Here is an 11,268-nt window from a genome sequence, read left to right as displayed (position 1 = left end):
ACAATTCTTAGATAAGGGAGCCACCTTAGGGTTGGCAAGAGACTTGAACCTAGAGTGGCTCCCAGGAGCCCAATGCGATGTCCCCAGTTAGTTCCTTGGGCAGCTGAGGATAGAGAACCTGTAATGAGCCTATCCTATAGCAATACTGACGAATATCTTGCATATCACCATAGAACATTTAATCTTTTAAAGTATTGTTAAACTTGAAAAGGTTAGTAAGCCGCCCTAGTCATAGCAAGGAAGAATGACAAAGAATTAACCTCAACATTCTGCTGCCATGGTCCTCTGTAACCAAGCTGTTCAGGGTGACCAGCTACAGCAATTCTGAGGTGAACCCTGGTGGATCTCTCCAAGAAGATCGTCCCTTGTAACTACAATGTATTCTGATGCAGTGGTATGGATGGGCCACTCTCAAGAGAGGAAAAGGGCCTAGCTGGATCCTAGCAGTCTGTGCAATGAGAGATGTCACTCCCAGAGGACCCACATATCTACTTGGTTTCTTCCACCCCGCACAGTTTCAAGTAGCGTGTCAACCCAATACTGCCACCTGTCACATTCTCTACTTAAACCACATGGGCAAGAAGATTTCATTGTGTGGACCAAGCGATGCACTGACCATAGCTTCTTGGTTCTCTGTATTGAAAAGGAGCCAGGTGAGGCGGATTGATGAGGCCTGCCTGCCCCCCAGTGGCACGGGGGAGCAGTAGTAGGATGTATCACTGTTCAAGTCTCTCAGACTTCTAATCCTTTATCTAACAGGCCCAGGAAATATAAACTCTATGGATGTATAATCATGATTCCTTACTGGACAAGAAGCACCTTTGCCTAAGGACAGACAAATTCAAACTATCTGGTGCATGGAGAACTATGAAAGAGTGTGTAACAACTTGAACACTGAATGTATTGTGTATTTACTTATTCGTGTGTGTGTGTGTGTGTGTGTGTGTGTGTGTGTGTGTGTGCTGGTTCTCGACAGTCTCACATATCCATCATGACCTTGAACTACTGATCTTCCTGACTCTCTCTCCAAAGTGCAGAGACTACAGGTATATACCACCACATTCAACTAACATTGTTATTTCCAGTTCAAGCATTTCACATGTATACATAAGCCATTTTCAGATTTTATCTTTGGCTTCTGTTTTTAGATGCCAAGAGAAATTCTTCAATTTTTCTCTAAGACACTCAGTAGTATAAAGTCAGGGTTAGGGGTATGTCATTTTGCTTTTCGGGCTCCAGTCTTTTAAAGCACCCTAGGGAGGTTGGTTTTTATGCTACTGTCTTTAAAATAACAGTCTTCTAAAGAAATATAACAATAATTTCTTTGTAAGCAATTTGCCTGGTTTAAATAAAATGATTTTTTTTCCAGCTGCGTTTAATGGTGCAGGTCTATAATTCCACCTATTTAGGCTAAAACAGGAGGACCGCCTGCCTGAACTACAAAGTAAGCCCAAGACCAGCCAGGTCAAGTTAGTCTGGAAACAAAAAGTAAAGAGGGGGAAGGTTAAGGTTATAACCCGGTGGTAAAGTGCTTTCTTAGCATGTACAAGACCCTAGGTTCAGTCCTCAGTCCTGACAAAATCAGCTTTCCTAGCCAAAGCAATTTCTCCTGGAAAATTCATTTCTGCAATTCTAAGCATTTGGATTTGTTCTCACAGAAATAATCCTTGTCTTTTTCTTTCCATACCATTATCGAGATATGCACTATTTAACCAAATCATGTAGCTACAGGAACAAGTGCAATCAGAACGGAGAAATTTGGGGACAAACACAAGTAATCATTGACTAATCTATGACTCAGGCAGCTGCAGGAGGTAGGAGTCATCATGAGTCACCGAGAATCTGAGAGCTTTAGTCATCCTGGTGAACCAGACAAATAATGACCAGCCGACAGAGATGTGTTTTGTTTTGTTTTAGTTTAGTTTAGTTTAGTAGTTTACTTCATATATTTGTGTGAATTTGTGCAAGTTTCTGTGTGCAACATATGTGCATACGCCCATGGAGGCCAAACCCAGGTCTTCAGAAGAGCATTAAGTGCTCTTAATTGCTGAGCTATCTCTCTCTATCCCTAAAGAGGAAGGTTTCTGTCAAAGCACATCTGGTCACGTCATCTCTCTTGAAATGTATTTATTTGGTTTCTAAGATTGGGGGATATTGAGTCCAGTCTGAAGAGTCTACCTGACCCAAGTATGCATGCACCACATCCAACCTCCAGGCCTGGCACAGGTCACAGACCCTGTGTGCCAGCCTAGTCTATTAAGTCCTTCCAACCCTAGCTAGCTTACACCACACCTAACATCTCAGCTATCCCAAGTTGCTCATCCTGAGCTCTGGTCCAGTCTGGTATGTTCTTTGGACCCGAGTTCACCTGCACCAATCCCCAGACCTAGCCTAATCATACCCTTGTACACTGACCCAGTCTGATGACCCCCTCCAACCTTGCCTGACCACCCCGTTCCCGACCCTCAGACTTAGCTTCTGCTGCCTGAGGGGCCAGTTGCCAGCAGCCCAGGGCTCATGCATACTATGACTTTTTTTTTATCTGAGGGGGTAAGAGGAAAAACACTCTCACACTCTTTTGATGGTTTCCTTCAGACTTTTCTTTATTCTTCTTTTGTATTTGTTATTTCTCGGGTGATTTCCTTCTTTTATTTTTGATTTTTTTTTCTAACTTTATACTTATCCTTGATGTTTTCCTTCTCACTCACTTGAACTCTCTCATCCTTGATGTTTTCCTTCTGTCTCTCTCATTCTTGATTATTTTTTTCCAATTCATTTTAACTCTGTCTTTTTCCTTTCCCTTGCAGCTTATATACCCCAGCAAAATCTTTCAAGCAATATAAAAATTACAGTGTGGCTACATCATTTTTCAAGTGAATGATTACAATGAATACAAGTAAAAACTATGCTTTCCATATCACTTATATGATTAAATATTTTATCTATTACAGATAAAAAAAACAAATTATCCCCCAGAACCCATGCACATTCATACACAAGCAACTTGTTATAGATTAACAGAGTGTAAGCAAGCAAGTTATTTTTTGCAGTTAGATCTTTCACTGGCAGGCTGCATTTTGCGGTTACAAAGAAGGGACCAATCACTTTATTGCTTATCTTGAAAGGTAATTTTATAAAGAACCTTAAAAGAATCACAAATCTAAACTTTTATACATGAAAAGCAATTAATCAGCTCTACTTTAAACCTTTAGGGTGCATATCCACTCATGGGTAGTTTTTATATCACAAGATGAAAGGCAAAAATGGATACGTGGAATTAATCACCACCTTTGGTCATCAGCCAATCCTAATAAGAAAGGCACGGGAGCTAATGATAATGGACTCCGTCATTGTTGTTCCTTGACCTTAAAAAGTTCCTCATTTTTCACTCAACTCTCTGTTTTTCTAAAATTTTAGACTGTCTTCTTGGATTTTTCAACTCGAAGCTATTTAATCAAAACATCTTAGTCTAACTTTAAGTTATTTTCAAAGCTTTGTTTCAGCTATGATGCACTCTGGAATCTGTGAACACATCTCCCAATATTAAGGTTAAAAGAATTTAAGCTAGCTGGACTACTGGGACTCAACTGTTTTCCTTGATCATTAACCTAAGCCATAGTCTATGTGGCTCCTCAATAGAAGCTCATGTGTTCTAGCTGTGTGACATTTCCTTGTTTTATTTTTGATCATCAAAACTCTATTTAAATTAACACTATTATTATCAATTAGACAGTACAGCTTAGAAAGAAATCATCTTCATAATAATCCACAGGTAAAAATGCCCAGTAGAATGAAATGTTTCCATGAGATAAACACACTATGTTACAGGCAGTGGGGATCTCCCCACACCCATTCACACCACGCCAGATATCAGAGAAAGATACCAGAAAAAGAGCAAACGGGAAGACACAGCAGAAGCAAAAGACATTCTAGAGTCTGTGGTCTTGGGGCCTCGCCTATCTGAGATTCACCCACTAGGGATTCACCTCCTGGTGGCTGTACACCTAAAACTTCAATTGTCACCTGCTGCTCCTCTGACATTGCCACCAGCACCTTGTCTTGAAAACACAGACTATATACCAGCCTAACCGTGTGAGTATCCAACTCTTTGGGCCATCCATGTCATCTCCACACTCAGAGACAGCTCAGATATGGTAGCTTGCATATCAACCCAAGTAGACTGGCCATTTGTCGCCTTGCATGTTTTCTTGCTTGCTGGTAAATTCATTTATTCCGTTCCTTCGATTCAAAATTAACATTGAGTGTCTGAAGGACTGAGCTGCCAATTCCTCATACCTAATCAGAAGTCAGCCAAGCTTAGGAAACAACAAAAACAAAACCAAACTTCTACTCAACAGTGGCAGCCTAGACTCTCACACCAGAGACACAACCAATGAAGGAAGTCTACATGGCCGAGTTCCATCACAGAAATACAAATGATATGAATGGACAAGACAATGTGTCAGACATCCAAATCTACCACATCTGTGGAAAGTTCTCCAGTGAGAATTACTTAGATGAACCCCAGGACACAGAACCTAGAAGAGCAATCATAAAGTTCATCAAAGAATTCACGAAGTTTAAAGAAAACATAAACAAACATCTTAATGAGTTTAAAGAGAATAATAATGCCAGAATGACATTTGAGAAAATGCAAGCATATAGCTAAATGTTGAAATAAGAGCGGAGGAGCTGCATCCCCAGCACCCGGCCACCTGTATGGCTAGTTTTATACCCGAAATAATTACACGGAAACTGTATTCTTTTAATCACTGCCTGACCCATTAGTTCCAGCCTATTATTGGCTAGCTCTTACATATTGATCTAACCCATTTCTATTAATCTATGTAGCCCATGAGCCGGCTTACCAGGAATGATCTTAACCTGCATCTGCCTGGAGTGGGGGAACCATGGCGACTCACTGACTCAGCTTCTTTCTCCCAGCCTTCTGTTCTGTTTACTCCACCCACCTAAGGGTTGGCCTATCAAGGGGCCTAGGCAGTTTCTTTATTCCTTAACCAATGAAATCAACAGATTGATATATGACACTCCCACATCAGCTAAATAAAATGATGAAAACAGCACAACCAAAAAATTAATTTGGTAAAAAGATAGAAAAACTGATGACAACTCAAACTGAAATGAAAAATTGGAAAATGCCATTATGGAATTTAAAAACACAGGGGAAATTTTTGGCAAGTAGAAGATAGAATCTAGAACTTGAAGATAGGGGAACTGAACAACTCAAGCAAATAATATGAAAAAAATTAAACACAGGAAAGAAACATGAAGGAACTGTGGGACACCATGAAAATATCAATTATTTGAATTGAATTATAGTCAAAGCAAAGATACAGAACACACCTTCAACAAAATCATAGAAGAAAATATCTACAAATTAATGAAAGATATATCTACACAGATATAAAAAGCACACAGAATTTGAAGTAAATTAGACAAGAAAAGAAACTCCCCACAGTATATTAAGTTAAAACCTTAAATATACTGAACAAAGGGAGGGTACTAGACGCTGAAAAATAAAAAACACACAAGTCACTAAGAGAGGAAAACAAAACAGCAATTGATTTCTCAGTAGAAAGTTAAATACCATAAGATCCTAGAGCAATGACTTCAAGATCTTCAGAAAGATCACAGATTCCAATCTACATGTTGTACCCAGCAAAATTATCTGCCATAGTTGAGGAAAGAAAGACTTTTTTTGTCATAAACATCCAAAAGAATTCATGTCCACCAAACCAGCTCTGTGGAGAACACTGAAAATAACACTTTAGAGTAGACTAAAGAGAGAAAGAAGCATATCCAAGAATATACAAAGAATCAGTAATCACTAAAACACAGGACTAAGAATAGAAATGGCATATTTAACATTTAACACAATGTTAAATATGAATGCTCTCAACTCCTAAATAAAAAAACACAGCACAGTTGGAGGTATTAAGAAAAAAATTCATCTTTCTGTTGTCTTCAGGCAACTCATTCTACCTTCAAAGATAGAAACCACCTTAAAGTTAAGGATGGAAAATGGTAATTCCAGAAAATAGGACAAGGAGGTAAGCAGGTGTCACTAGCCTAATATCTGACAAAATGCACTTAAGCGAAAATAAGCCAGAATAGATAAAGAAGGGCACTTTATTCTAGTCATGGACAGTGAACCAGAAAAACACTATAAGCCTGAACACACGCATGCCAAACTCTGACACTCTGAATTTCATAAAAAGCATAAGATTGGGCTTAGTGACACAGATTAACTCCAACTCAGTAATAGTGGGTAACCTCTTTATATCTTACTTTCTCTAATAGACAGGTCACTTGAACAAAAATAAACTAAAACATCAGATTTAAATGACATCATACATTAAATGGACCTAATAGATACCTACAGAATATTTGATCCAAACACCAAAAAAATATGCTTTATCCTCAGCAGCCCATGGGAAATTCTCTAAAATAGACCATGAAACAGATCTTAACAAGTCAAAAAAGAATAACTTCAGGGCTGGAGAGATGGCTCAGAGGTTAAGAGCATTGCCTGCTCTTCCAAAGGTTCTGAGTTCAATTCCCAGCAACCACATGGTGGCTCACAACCATCTGTAATGGGGTCTGGTGCCCTCTTCTGGCCTGCAGGCATACACACAGAATATATATTGTGTATATAATAAATAAATAAATATAAAAAAAGAATAACTTCAAATCTCCTGTCTGATCACAACACTACTAAACTGAAATCAACAGCAAACCAATTTCTAGTAATTATATAAACTTAATGAGATTAAATAGAATATTGCTGAATGACGAATGGGTCAAAGAAGAATCAAAGAAAGAAATCAAATTTTCCTTGAGTTAACTGAAATTGATACCCCAACCCAACATTGGAGGCACATTAAAAGCAGTTCTAACAGGGGAATTTATAGCTATAGGCATGTACATTAAAGAACTAGAAACAGTACAGATAAATGGCTGAATGATAGAACTCAGACTTTGGAAAACAAAACAATTGCAAATCCAGTCAATGACAGGGAATGATGAAAATCAGAACATAAATTAATGAAATAGAAACAAAGAAAACTACATAAAGAATCAACAAATTTAAGAGCTAGTTCTTTGATAAGATAAACAAGATTGACAGACTCTTGCCCCAATTAACCAAAAGAGATGACCCAAATAAACAAAATCAGAGATGCACAGGGAAACATTTCAATAAACATTTAAAATTCAGAATATAAGGAAATACTTTAAAAAAACTGTATCCTAAGTGACTCCAAAAATTCTACCAGGGAACTCCTACAACTCATAAGCACCTTAAGTAATATAGCAGGATACAAGATTAACTAAAAATATCAGTAACCTTCCTTTATACAGATGATAAATAGGCTGAGAAAGAAATCAGAGAAACAGCACCCTTCACAATAGCCACAAATTAACTAAAGGACTACAGGAAAAGATCCAAATTAATAAAATTAGGGACAAAAGGAGACCTTTAAAAAGGAGCCAAGAAAATTCAGAGAATCATAAAGATATACTTTATTCCACAAAAATAGGAAAATCTAAAGAAATGGATGGGTTTCTTGATGTATATGATTATGACCTTCTAAAGATAAATCAAGATCAGATGAACAGTTTAAACAGACTCAAACCCCTAGCAAAGTAGAAATAGTAATTCAAAGTCTCCCCTCACCCCCAAAAAAGTCCAGGGCCAGATAGATTCAGGATTTTACCAGACCTTCAAAGAATTAATGTCAATACTCCCCAAATTATTTTCCAAAATATAAACTAAAGGAATATTTTCTTGTTCTTTGTATGAAGACATTATTACCCTGTGTTTTAGTTATTTTTCTATTGTTGTGAAAATTCACCATGATCAAGGCAATTTATAAAAGAAAGCATTTAATTGGGTACTTACTTATAGTTTCAGAGACTGAGCCAATGATCACCATGGTGGGGAGCATGGTAACAGGTAAGCAGACATGGCACTGGAGCAGTAGCTGAGAGCCTACGTATGAACCACATGGGGAGTGTGAATAGACAGGGAGGGAGGGAGAGAGGGAGGGAGGGAGGTCCCAACTTAGTGACACATTTCTTCCAAAGTCAAAGTATTTTATTTTTGCAAAGGATATGACATTAAACATTAAAGGATGCTTAAAAACTCCACCAAAAAACTTCTATAGCTAGTAATTAACACACAAAAATCAGTAGCCATATATACAAATAGTAAATGAACTGAGAAAGAAATCAGGGAAACAGTTCCTTTCACAACAGCCTCAAAAAATATCTTGGGATAACTTTTACCAAGCAAATGAAAAACTTTCATAAGAACAAAAAAACAATAACAATAACTAAAAAGGCTTTAAGACATTGAAGAAGATATCAAAAGACAGAAAGATCTCCCATGCTCATGGATCAGTAGGATTAACATTTGAAAATGCCCATCCTACCAAAACCAATCTACATATTCAGTGTAAGCCCCATCAAAATTCCAACACAATTCTTCATAGATATTAAAGAAACAGGGGCTGGAGAGATGGCTCAGAGGTTAAGAGCATTGCCTGCTCTTCCAAAAGTCCTGAGTTCAATTCTCAGCAACCACATGGTGGCTCACAACCATTTGTAATGGGGTCTGGTGCCCTCTTCTGGACTGTAGGCATATACACAGACAGAATGTTGCATGCATAATAAATAAATAAATAAATAAATATTTTAAAAAAATAAGAAACAATTTCCAACTTCATGTAGACACATCCACAACAGCTAAAATAATTTTGACTTATAGGAACTACTGGAGTCATCACCATCCCAGATTTCAAGTTGTATTTCAAAGCTAAAGTACTAAAAGCAGTGTGGTGTTGGCATAAAAACAGCAACAGCCACGTTGATTAATGGAATTAATTGGAGGCCCAAACATAAGCCCACAAATTTATGAACATCTGATTTTTTGACAAAGAAGCCAAAGATAAACACTAGAAAAAGATAGTAATTTCAACAAATGGCGTTGGTCAAATTGGATGGATATGTATTAGACTCTTGCACAAAACTCAACTCCAAGTGCACGAAAGATCTCAACATAAGACCAGACACTCTGAATCTGATGGAAAAGAAAATGGGAATAAACTTGAACTCAATGGCACAGGAAAGGACTTTCTTAACAGTAGCACAAGCACTAAGACCAACAATTAATACACTGGGACTAATTAAGCTAAAAAGCTCCTGTATAGTAAAGGACACCATCATTCCAGCAAAGCCTAAAGATTAATAAAGATCTTTATCAATTACATATCTGATAGAGGGTTAGTATCTAAAATATATAAAGAATTAAAAACCCTGAACATCAAGAAAACAAACAACCCAACTAAATAATAGGGTTCAGAACTAAACAGGGACCTGTCAAAAGATGAACACAAGTGTCTAAAGAAATGATCCCAACGTCCTTACCTATTAGAGAAATGCAAATTAAAACTACTTTGAAATCTTACTCCAGTCATAATGGCCAAGAACATTACCACAAATGACAGCACTTGCTGAGAAGGATGTAGAGTAAGGGGAACACCCACCCATTGCTGGTGGGAGTGCAAATCTCTACAGCCACTATGGAAATCAGTGTGGTAGTTCTTCAGGAAGCTGAGAATGTAACTACCTCAAGAGTCAGCATATCACTCTAGGGCATGTAGATCAAGGTCTCTATATCCTGCTACAGAGATAGGTGCTCATCTGTGTTCATTGCTGTTCTGTTCATAATAGCCAGATATTGGAGCTATTGGAGACAGTTTAAATGTCTATCAACTTATGAATTGATAATAAAAATACGGCACATTCACACAATGGAATATTGTCTGGCTATTAAGAAAAATTAAATTATGAAATTTGCCAGATCAATGAATGGAGCTAGAAAAGAAATCATTCCAAGTGAGGTAACACAGATCCAAAAGACAAATCCTGTGTTTTCTCTTTCGTGTGGATGTTAGCTTTTAAGATTTCTCTGTTTTCTACAATTGGAACAACTACAGAGGTCAAGTACCTATTAAGGAATTAGTGGGCTTGAGAGGATCTCCCAGGAAGGAGAATTAGAATATAGTGTTATAGAGAGACAAAGGGGAAATTAGAAGAATTAAGTAGCGAGGTGTATGGGAGAGAAAGAAGAGAATATGGGGAGAGACAACTCATACTAAAGGCCATTTGACAAATCATATGGAACCCTACTACTGTACACACTTCCTAAAATATATACATATAAGAAAGTAATCTAAAAGAAGTAATAAGGTAATAGGGAAGAAAATGCCTCAACTAGACATCTATGTCATTAAGAAAAAAAACTCTAGTCCCGGGTTACTCTCCCATAACCTTGAAAGTAAGACTCTATTGCTAAATACAAAGTTTACTTATGTCAGTGGACATAAAAAAGTTGAGCTAGTGTCTAACTAGAAGTTTCACCCCTACTAACTGTGTTCATGATACTGGAAGATACCAGAGGATAAAGGTAATCATGACTATTACCCAGCTACTATGACCTACGACAGTGACCTACCTGCAAGATATACTCATGCAATAGTGTCACAAATGTTATGGAAGTAACAACAACTTTTTAAATTTTAGTTAAAGGCCTACCCTATAATATGAAACCCATGACTGATACTTTTAAATTGACCAAGAACCTGAGACTAGCCAGTTCACAGGCCTCGAAGAAAACCTACCAATATTACTCTGCTAAATGAACATAGCAATAAAATGACTCCTAATGACATTTTGCTGTACCCATAGATCAATTAGCTTTTTCTTTTAACATCTGGGAATTAACACAGAGACCCACAGCTGGGCAATGTGCAGAGAGTAAGAGACTTTGAAATACTCAATCCTAAATGAGGTGTTTTCATCAAAACCACCCTGCCGCCAGGCTCAGGAATCTATGCAAAAGAGGAGGTGGAAAGGTAGGAGTCAGAGGTGATAAAAGGCTCCAAGAAAGGATGTCTTCCAGACACAATACTAGAGCTCCTGTGCAAAGACTACCACCCGTGAGCACATTATCATTCTAGATAGGGAAAAAGAAAAAGAAAAAGGGTGTCTTCCAGACACAATACTAGAGCTCCTGTGCAAAGACTACCACCAGTGAGCACATTATCATTCTAGATAGGGAAAAAGAAAAAGAAAGAAGGAAACAATACAAAGGATTCCAGCTAACTCAAACGTTCCAGAAAAACTCCCTTGGAAAGCTCCATCTAGTGGCCTGTTAGAAGTCACTGCTGGTTTTTTGGTTTTTTG

This window comes from Microtus ochrogaster, chromosome 8, assembly GCF_000317375.1.
Source record: "Microtus ochrogaster isolate Prairie Vole_2 chromosome 8, MicOch1.0, whole genome shotgun sequence".
Classification (NCBI taxonomy): Eukaryota; Metazoa; Chordata; class Mammalia; order Rodentia; family Cricetidae; genus Microtus; species Microtus ochrogaster.
This window is presented reverse-complemented; position numbering follows the sequence as displayed.